This window comes from Tribolium castaneum, unplaced genomic scaffold, assembly GCF_031307605.1.
Source record: "Tribolium castaneum strain GA2 unplaced genomic scaffold, icTriCast1.1 ptg000038l, whole genome shotgun sequence".
Taxonomy (NCBI): Eukaryota; Metazoa; Arthropoda; class Insecta; order Coleoptera; family Tenebrionidae; genus Tribolium; species Tribolium castaneum.
The window spans coordinates 42,501-48,778 of record NW_026986638.1 but is presented as its reverse complement, the minus strand read 5'-3'; the positions used below and the strand labels follow the sequence as shown (position 1 = coordinate 48,778).

At 43.5% G+C, this 6,278-nt stretch overlaps 2 non-coding genes and 1 pseudogene across 2 annotated transcripts; all 3 read left to right on the top strand.

Moving 5' to 3' along the window:
- The first annotated feature begins 289 nt into the window (after positions 1–289).
- LOC135267471 (small subunit ribosomal RNA) lies at positions 290–2,212 on the top strand. The gene has a single exon (XR_010335894.1). It is a non-coding gene; the product is annotated as a small subunit ribosomal RNA (ribosomal RNA).
- Positions 2,213–4,270: 2,058 nt separating this feature from the next.
- Positions 4,271–4,427, top strand: LOC135267477 (5.8S ribosomal RNA). The gene has a single exon (XR_010335898.1). It is a non-coding gene; the product is annotated as a 5.8S ribosomal RNA (ribosomal RNA).
- Positions 4,428–4,903: 476 nt separating this feature from the next.
- Positions 4,904–6,278, top strand: part of LOC135267475 (large subunit ribosomal RNA) — a 3,764-nt pseudogene continuing 2,389 nt past the window's right edge.

Genomic DNA, 6,278 nt, shown 5'->3' with positions numbered 1-6,278 from the left:
GTGAAGAGAATGTTTGAACTTTTAAATCGGCAAAGGTAAAAAATAATATTATAAATATTATTATTATGCCTTTATTGACCGATATATGTGTTGTGGTGTTTAACGACTACGACGACGATGATGACGATACATTTATCTCTATATCGTACGAAGAAAAGAAGAAACAGCGTGGCGTTACTTTCTTATATGTTAGATTGTTTCGCACAAACGCGCATATTCTTCATCTTTATAAACGATGATGATGAGTATTTTATTCTCTCGTCTGTCTCAAAAAACACAAAAACACAGTTCCCTGGTTGATCCTGCCAGTAGTCATATGCTTGTCTCAAAGATTAAGCCATGCATGTCTCAGTACAAGCCAAATTAAGGTGAAACCGCGAAAGGCTCATTAAATCAGTTATGGTTCCTTAGATCGTACCCACATTTACTTGGATAACTGTGGTAATTCTAGAGCTAATACATGCAAACAGAGCTCCGACCGGAGACGGAAGGAGCGCTTTTATTAGATCAAAACCAATCGGTGGCGGTTTCGCCGTCATCGTACAACTTGGTGAATCTGAATAACTTTACGCTGATCGCACGGTCTCGCACCGGCGACGCATCTTTCAAATGTCTGCCTTATCAACTGTCGATGGTAGGTTCTGCGCCTACCATGGTTGTAACGGGTAACGGGGAATCAGGGTTCGATTCCGGAGAGGGAGCCTGAGAAACGGCTACCACATCCAAGGAAGGCAGCAGGCGCGCAAATTACCCACTCCCGGCACGGGGAGGTAGTGACGAAAAATAACGATACGGGACTCATCCGAGGCCCCGTAATCGGAATGAGTACACTCTAAACCCTTTAACGAGGATCAATTGGAGGGCAAGTCTGGTGCCAGCAGCCGCGGTAATTCCAGCTCCAATAGCGTATATTAAAGTTGTTGCGGTTAAAAAGCTCGTAGTCGAATTTGTGTCCCGCGCCGCCGGTTCATCGTTCGCGGTGTTAACTGGCGTTTCGCGGGACGTCCTGCCGGTGGGCTTAGCTCGAGAGGGCGGCCCAACTCAATCCCGCCGCGGTGCTCTTCATTGAGTGTCGAGGTGGGCCGGCACGTTTACTTTGAACAAATTAGAGTGCTTAAAGCAGGCTAAAACTTCGCCTGAATACTGTGTGCATGGAATAATGGAATAGGACCTCGGTTCTATTTTGTTGGTTTTCGGAACCCCGAGGTAATGATTAATAGGAACGGATGGGGGCATTCGTATTGCGACGTTAGAGGTGAAATTCTTGGATCGTCGCAAGACGGACAGAAGCGAAAGCATTTGCCAAAAACGCTTTCATTGATCAAGAACGAAAGTTAGAGGTTCGAAGGCGATCAGATACCGCCCTAGTTCTAACCATAAACGATGCCAGCTAGCGATCCGCCGACGTTCCTCCGATGACTCGGCGGGCAGCTTCCGGGAAACCAAAGCTTTTGGGTTCCGGGGGAAGTATGGTTGCAAAGCTGAAACTTAAAGGAATTGACGGAAGGGCACCACCAGGAGTGGAGCCTGCGGCTTAATTTGACTCAACACGGGAAACCTCACCAGGCCCGGACACCGGAAGGATTGACAGATTGAGAGCTCTTTCTTGATTCGGTGGGTGGTGGTGCATGGCCGTTCTTAGTTGGTGGAGCGATTTGTCTGGTTAATTCCGATAACGAACGAGACTCTAGCCTGCTAAATAGGCGTATTTCGACATCCCAAATGCCGGCTGGAGCCGGGTTCGCCCGGTCTCTATGTGCGGTTTTTACTGTCGGCGTACAAACAATTCTTCTTAGAGGGACAGGCGGCTTCTAGCCGCACGAGATTGAGCAATAACAGGTCTGTGATGCCCTTAGATGTTCTGGGCCGCACGCGCGCTACACTGAAGGAATCAGCGTGTCCTCCCTGACCGAGCGGTCCGGGTAACCCGCTGAACCTCCTTCGTGCTAGGGATTGGGGCTTGCAATTGTTCCCCATGAACGAGGAATTCCCAGTAAGCGCGAGTCATAAGCTCGCGTTGATTACGTCCCTGCCCTTTGTACACACCGCCCGTCGCTACTACCGATTGAATGATTTAGTGAGGTCTTCGGACCGGTGCGCGGTGGCGTTTCGACGTTGCCGATGTTGCTGGGAAGATGACCAAACTTGATCATTTAGAGGAAGTAAAAGTCGTAACAAGGTTTCCGTAGGTGAACCTGCGGAAGGATCATTAACGTGTAAATGTTGTTGTTTAGTTGTCACACATACACACACATTTTGTCTGTGCTGATCAACAAAAAACACACATACATACACTATTCGTATGATGATCAATTCTCATACAAAATTCTTTATTATGCGTCGAACGGAAAAGCAACAACGGGTCGTCTTGCATTAAGCGGATCTGTTGTTACGTTTTTCGATTTTTTTTATAAATCGATTGTAAACGTGCCGTAAACGACGTTTTCAAAGAATTTTTTCGAACATTAACACGAATCAATATTGTCGAAAGATGGTTATGTGCTAACGTTTTATTATTGCTTTCGCAGTGCCGGTCTTAGCGTATTTCCATCATCGTATTCGCTTCGAAAAAAAGTACTAATACACAGTGGTGGTGTATAATTAATGTGCAAGAGATGTTGTTGTTGTTGTTGTAGTATTTGTATATGGTTGGAGTTATTTATAATAACAAACAAGAATGAATGAATGAATAATAATGGTGTCTGCCAATACGATCGTACTTTATGTACACGACTAAAACTTTATACATACAAACCATAATAATAAATAAACTCGAAACAACCAACAACAAAATTAATACGCTACTGTACATACAAATACACATTTATACATACCATCATTTTACTTAACCGATGGTGAGTGATGTTTGAAAAATAAACGCTTAGGCTTACGGTTTTGTAAGCCAGTCTTTGCGTATTTTCTTCATCGTATTCGCTTCGGAAAAAAGAAAATAAAGATGGTGTATAATTAATGTGTAAAAGAGATGTTGTAGTTGTAATTTAATTTGTAAATGGTTGGAGTTTATTAATAAATAAAAGGGGCTGTCTATTCGTCTGTACTTTATGTACAAGACTAAAACTTTATACATACAAACCATAATAATAAATAAACTCGAAACAACCAACAACAAAATTAATACGCTACTGTACATACAAATACACATTTATACATACCATCATTTTACTTAACCGATGGTGAGTGATGTTTGAAAAATAAACGCTTAGGCTTACGGTTTTGTAAGCCAGTCTTTGCGTATTTTCTTCATCGTATTCGCTTCGGAAAAAAGAAAATAAAGATGGTGTATAATTAATGTGTAAAAGAGATGTTGTAGTTGTAATTTAATTTGTAAATGGTTGGAGTTTATTAATAAATAAAAGGGGCTGTCTATTCGTCTGTACTTTATGTACAAGACTACAAAAACGTTTTATAACAATAAAAAGCTCGAAACAACCAATAACAAAATATACTACTACTATACTACTATACATACAAACGCACATTTATAAATACATAAAATCAATTTACTTTATCGATAGTGAGTGATGTTTGGAAAAAAACGCTTAGGCTTACGGTTTTCGGGTACCTGGGTTCCGCATGCGTCGAAGTAATAATTTACTTTAACGACGCGACGAACCGTAGGAATCTAAATAAAAAAGTTTATTAACTTTTTTAGATTCTGTGGGTTTTAAATGATATACGCCCGACTGACGAAGGAACGTTTTGCACTGCCTGTGCTTTTCTTTTGATTCGTTTTTATGTCGACGGACGTTCTTAGAATGCCCACCAAACGACGTATCACACAAAACACCCTACAATTGTATTGTTTGGTAAATATTGTTGTGATTAAGTTTGTAGCTGTGGCGTTTGTTTGAAGAAAACGTCTGGTTTTTCGACATATTTTCTATTTAATAAATATACATAATGCTTATCGCAAAAGGAGCAGAGTTTTATAGACAAAGTTGATAGAGAAAAAAAACCTAATAGATATATATACGTATTTATAAAACGTTAATATCATCGGGTTATTCTTTATGTAAACTTAAACTATAACTGCATACTCTTTTCGATAAGTAGAAACAAATGCCACTTTAATTAAATAAAATATTATAAAATATAACGCCGAACGTTTCTTTCGATTGGTCCGTTTCTCACATATACATCACAATTGTAATAACCTTAAGTAGTTATTTTTGTTGTTGTGTGATGATGAAACGATTTCGATGTGGAACGGTGCGTTATGTAATAATATTTTAAATTTGTTTGAAAAGATTACCCTGAACGGTGGATCACTTGGCTCGTGGGTCGATGAAGAACGCAGCTAATTGCGCGTCAACTTGTGAACTGCAGGACACATGAACATCGACATTTCGAACGCACATTGCGGTCCTCGGATATACTGTTCCCGGACCACTCCTGGCTGAGGGTCGTGTCAATTTCAAAGACTGCTCGGTTTTTGTCTTAAACACAGCGCACAATGTTGTGTAGACAATTACGTCGGAGCGTGTTGGGTGCAAATATGACGCGTTACTATAATTGTTAATTGATTGTCGGTTGTCATAATAAAATATTATGCAACGTAGACAACAATAAAAACAATATAAAAAATAACGCGGCATCCTAAAACGCAATAGCGGCTGACATTCTTATTAGTTTGTTGGTACAAGTTGGTTTAGACGTAGCACGTCCGATATTAAAAAGCAGCCACAACGCTTAAATTTCGAACGAAGCGATCGTCGTGTCCGAGACGTTAAAGTTGTTTATATGCATATTTTATGCACTATAATTAACAACAACAACATTCTCGCAACGACGTCAGATCGATGTTTGAAATTGTTTGGAGGCAGCCATATAAACGGAATACGTGTAATTATCGTCTGACAAAATAAAGGCAAATTTATATTTGCGACCTCAGAGCAGGTGAGACTACCCGCTGAATTTAAGCATATTATTAAGCGGAGGAAAAGAAACTAACTAGGATTTCCTTAGTAGCGGCGAGCGAACAGGAAAAAGCCCAGCACTGAATCCCGCGGCCGAAACCGGACGCCGGGAAATGTGGTGTTAGGGAGGATCCGTCATCCCGAGATTGTGCGACGCGTCCAAGTCCATCTTGAACGGGGCCACAGCCCATAGAGGGTGCCAGGCCCGTAGTGACCGTTGCCGATAACGGGAGGATCTCTCCTCAGAGTCGGGTTGCTTGAGAGTGCAGCCCTAAGTGGGTGGTAAACTCCATCTAAGGCTAAATATGACCACGAGACCGATAGCGAACAAGTACCGTGAGGGAAAGTTGAAAAGAACTTTGAAGAGAGAGTTCAATAGTACGTGAAACCGTTCAGGGGTAAACCTGAGAAACCCGAAAGGTCGAAAGGGGAGATTCAGCGTGACTCGATAGCGGCGCTAAATGATCGTGCGACGAACGGCGTACGCGTCGTTCGCGCCTTTTGTTTATGCGAACCGAAGTCGAACGCGTGCACTTCTCCCCCAGTAGGACGTCGCGATCCTTTGGGTGTCGATCTAAGGCCCGCGGTGGAGCCCGTTCGAACGGTTCGCCGTTTCGGACGAACCCGCGGTGTTTCCCGGTCGACTCGCTCGAAGGTATGCATATGGCGCCGGGCCGCTACACAGTTAGCGTCCGACCATTGGCAAGCGCGTTCGTTTATGACGGTAATCGCACCTGGTGTCGGTTCTGTCTACGAATGGCTGTTCGCCAATGAGTTCTCGGACAGACTCGGTTGAAACGCCGATCTGCGACGCTATAGCTTTGGGTACTTTCAGGACCCGTCTTGAAACACGGACCAAGGAGTCTAGCATGTGCGCGAGTCATTGGGACATGACTAAACCTAAAGGCGCAATGAAAGTGAAAGTTCGTCTTGCACGGACTAAGGGAAGATGGGCGGCCGTTACGGCTGTCGCCCCGCACTCCCGGGGCGTCTCATTCTCATTGCGAGAAGAGGCGCACCAAGAGCGTACACGCTGGGACCCGAAAGATGGTGAACTATGCCTGGTCAGGACGAAGTCAGGGGAAACCCTGATGGAGGTCCGTAGCGATTCTGACGTGCAAATCGATCGTCGGAACTGGGTATAGGGGCGAAAGACTAATCGAACCATCTAGTAGCTGGTTCCCTCCGAAGTTTCCCTCAGGATAGCTGGCGCTCGTCGCTTACGAGTTTCATCCGGTAAAGCGAATGATTAGAGGCATTGGGGTCGAAACGGCCTCAACCTATTCTCAAACTTTAAATGGGTGAGATCTCCGGCTTGCTCGAACTTTATATGAAGCCGCG